Below are 4,352 nucleotides of genomic sequence, written 5' to 3'. Positions count from 1 at the left end.
GGAAAATTTCAGGAAAGCAAAAGCAGAGGTTGAAAGACTCCCTATTCGGGGAAGGGCTGGTCAGCAGGGAGGCAGAGGAAGGGAAGGAGCAGTTTATGCTGTGGAGATGGATTAATTTTTCTGTTGTGGAGGCTTGGGGTGGTGAGACAGATTTGTCCTTGGCTTGCAGATAAAAAAAGACAGTTCTGGGAAACAGAGCCAAAATACTTAAAGCAGTCACAGTCCTTTTTCTAGGGTAGCTAAGCTCATCATGTGGAAGGGAGGGAGATAGACAGGCGTTTTGCCGCTTGACTGAACCGTTAGAAGTCTAATTCAACAGCCAGAAAGGTAGAAACAGCCCAAATATTCATCAATATATCAATGAATAAACAAAGTATGGTGTATACATGCCATGAAATATGATTCAGCCACACAAAAGGAATAAAATACAGATAGATACCTGCTACAACACGGATGAACTTGATAACATTGTTCAGTGAAAAAGCCAGACACAAAAGGTCACATGTTGTAGGATTCCGCTTCCATGAAATGTCTAGAATAGGCAAATCCAAACAAACAGAAACCAGATTAGTAGTTGCCGGGGGTTGGGGGATGGGAATTTCGGAGCGACTGTTTAATGGGGATGGGGTTTCCATTTGGGCTGATGAAAAAGTTTTGGAACTAGATAGTGCCAATGGGTATACAGTATTGTAAACCACTTAATTGTTCACTCTCAAATGGTTAATTTCATGTGAATTTCCTCTCTGTAGGAAAAATATTTAAGTTTTGCTCAAATTACAGGGGGCTCTAACTCTAACATTCAATATTGAAGCTTAGTTAGTTCTTTTTAAGTTGGACTTACATCAAAATCAGAAAATAATATTGAAGGGTTAATGAGAACCATAGCTAATTGTTTTTATTTATTTTATTATTTAAAAAAAAACCTTTAAATCCAGTATAGTTGACATACAGTGTTATATTAGTTTCAGGTATACAATATAGTGATTCTACAATTCTATACATGTCTCCGTGCTCATTATGGTAGGTGTACTCTTAATTCCCTTCACCTGTTTCACCCATCCCCCCACCCACCTCCCCTCTGGTTTGTTCTCTGTACTTAAGAGTCTGTTTTTTGGTTTGGGTGTCTCTTTTTTCTCCCTCTGCTCGTTCATTGTTTCGTAAATTCCACTTACAAGGGAAATCATATGGTATTTGTCTTTCTCTGACTGATTTATTTCACTTATAATTATACTCTCTAAATCCATCCATGTTGTTGCAAATGGTAGATTTCATTCTCTCTTATGGCTGAGTAATAGTCCATTGCATATATATATACCTCGTTGTCTTTATCTATTCACCTATCAGTGGACACCTGGGCTGCTTCCATATCTTGACTATTGTAAATAATGCTGCAATAAACATAGGGTATATATGTATATATATTTGTGAATTAGCGTTTTCATATTTGTTGGGTAAATATCCAGTAGTGGAATTACTGGATCATATGGTAATTCTATTCTTAATTTTTTTGAGGAACCTGCATACTGTTTCCCACAGTGGCGGCAACGGTTTGCATTCCCACCACCAATGCACGAGGGTTCTTTATTCTCCACATCCTCACCAACACTTGTTGTTTCTTGTGTTTTTTATATTAGCCATTATGACAACTGGGAGGTGATATCTCATTGTGTTGTTGCTGTTGTTATTTTTCGGCTGGACTGAGTGGCTTTATTAGGGAAAGCCAGGATTACAGTGGATTTCAGAGTTGGCACTGAGGCCCTTCTTCTTGCCAAAGGTGGGCACAACATTGACAAAGTGCCGGTTGTACTCATCCACCGCTTGGCTCAGCCTGTCTTCTTCTTCTGTTTCTCCTGTTTGGCCACCTTGGGAGTCTGCCCTCTTACTTTCCCAGCACGGGCCAGGGAACCGTGGACTTCAACCTCCAAGCGTGGGGCCAGCTACTTCCGGGGCAATCAGGGCCTACACTCCACACTGACCCAGGATAGCCTCATCCTCTAGGGGTGTGCCTGCCAAGAGCACAACTTGATCTTCTGGAGTGATGACCTCCAGTGAGGCTACATGAGCCTTTATCTGGGCGACCATCCCCTGGCCGGTCACCTTGAGGGTGTGTAGCTCCTGGGCGTGGACAAGGAGCTGCATGTCAGCTACTGACCCATGGCCACCACAGCCGCTACCACCTCACTGTGGCTTTGATCTGCATTTCCCTGGTGGGGAGGGATGTTGAGCATCGTTTCATGTGTCTGTTGGCCATCTGGATGTCTTCATTGCAGAAATGTCTGTTCATGTTTTCTGCGCATTTGTAAATGGGTTATTTGCGGGTTTGGTGTTGAGTTGTATAAGTTCTTTATACATTTTGGATACCAACCCTTTATCAGATGTGTCATTTGCAAGTATCTTTTCCCATTCAGTAGGTTGTCTTTTAGTTTTGTTGTTTCCTTTGCAGTGCAGGGGCTTTTTATTTTGATATAGTCCTAATGTTTATTTTTGCTTTTGTTTCCCTTGCCTCAGGAGATATATCTAGAAAAATGTTGCTATGGCCGAAATCTGAGAAATTACTGCCTGTGCTCTCTTTTAAGATTTTTATGGTTTCAGGTCTCACATTTAAGTCTTTAATCCATTTCAATTTCATTTTTGTGTATGGTGTATGAAAGTGGTCCAGTTTCATTCTTCGGCATGTAGCTGTCCAATTTTCCCAACACCATTTGTTGAAGAGACTGTCTTTTTCCCATTGCATATTCTTGCCTCCTTTGTGGAAGATTAATTGACCATATAATAGGGGGTTTATTTCTGGGCTCTCTATTCTGTTCTATTGATCTATGTGTCTATTTTTACGCCAGTAGCATACCTGTTTTGATTACTACAGCTTTGTGGTATATCTTGAAATCTGGGATTATGATACCTCCCATTTTGTTCTTTTTCAAGATTGCTTTGGCTGTTTGGGGTCTTTTGTGGTTTCATGCAAAGTTTAGGATAATTTGTTCTAGTTCTGTGAAAAATGCTATTGGTATTTTGATAGGGATTGCATTAAATCTTTAGATTGATTTGAGTAGTATGGACACTTAAACAATATTTGTTCTTCCAATCCATGAGCATGGAATATCTTTCCATTTGTTTGTGTCATCTTCAATTTCTTTCATCAGGGTTTTATAGTTTTCAGAGTACAGGTCTTCCACCTGCTTGGTTAAATTTATTCCTAGGTATTTCATTGATTTTGCTACAATTGTAAACGGGATTATTTTCTTAATTTTTCTCTCTGCTGTTTCATTATTAGTGTATAGAAATGCAATGGATTTCTGTATATTGATTTTATATCCTGTGACCTTACTGAATTCATTTATCAGTTCTAGTTAGTTATTTTTAAACCTTTCTACTCTATAAACTTTGATTTACTTTTCTGCTTTAGTGAAAAAACCATTTTATTTAATATAGAATATGTATAATCAGTAGTGATACTTAAAATATTTAACAACTTGTACAGCATGGACCCTGACCAATCAGATGCAATGCCAGTTATCAACCACCAGTGGACAAATGTCTTACTTGCTCTATCTCTAATAACCAAATGTGATCGTTAATTTTATATGTCAACCCGATGGGGTCATGGAGTGCCGATATATCTGGTTCAACATTGTTTCTGGGTGTGTCTGCTAGAGTATTTCCAGATGAGATTAGCATTTGAATTGGTAGACTGAGTAAAGTAGATTGCTCTCCCCAGTCATTCACTCTGTTGAAGGCCTGGATAGAACAAAAGGCAGAGAGGAAAGGAGTTTGCCCCTACTCTGCCTGACTGCATGAGCTAAGATATGGGTCTCCTACCCTCAGACTAGGAATTAAACCATTAGCTCTGCTGGTTCTCAAGCCTTGAGTCTTGGACTGACCTATGCCAATGGCTTTCCTGGGTGTCCAGTGTGCAGATGGTAGATCATGGGACATCTCAGCCTCCATAATCATGTGAGCCAATCTCGCTCGATAGATAGATAGATAGATAGATAGATAGATAGATAGACAGACAGATAGATAGATATCTCTTACTGGTTCTGTTTCTCTGGAGAATTCTAACTACTACACTAAACTAATAGGAAGCTTAGCTGAGCAAACAATGAAGACATAACTAAGGCTCTGCCCACCCTTATGACACTGCATCTGATTTACACACCTACTACCCAAGGGAAAATAAATAGCTTCACCAGCACTGGTTTTAAAAGCCAGTTATGATTGCATAACAATATAGACGCACTTAAAACTATTAGCTGTCCACTTAAAATGATTAGATAATAAATTTCAGGTTATGTGTTTTTTCCACAATTAAAAATGTTTTATTAAAAACTGCAAATGAGGGGCGCCTGGGTGGC

At 39.4% G+C, this 4,352-nt stretch overlaps 1 pseudogene; it reads right to left on the bottom strand.

Annotated features, from left to right (window-relative positions):
- Positions 1–1,710: 1,710 nt before the first annotated feature.
- On the bottom strand, positions 1,711–2,139 carry LOC113930485 (annotated as a pseudogene).
- Positions 2,140–4,352: the final 2,213 nt, after the last annotated feature.

The sequence above is a fragment of the Zalophus californianus genome, chromosome X, assembly GCF_009762305.2.
Source record: "Zalophus californianus isolate mZalCal1 chromosome X, mZalCal1.pri.v2, whole genome shotgun sequence".
Classification (NCBI taxonomy): domain Eukaryota; kingdom Metazoa; phylum Chordata; class Mammalia; order Carnivora; family Otariidae; genus Zalophus; species Zalophus californianus.
The sequence above is the reverse complement of the archived record's forward strand: the minus strand, read 5'-3'. Positions and strand labels throughout refer to the sequence as shown.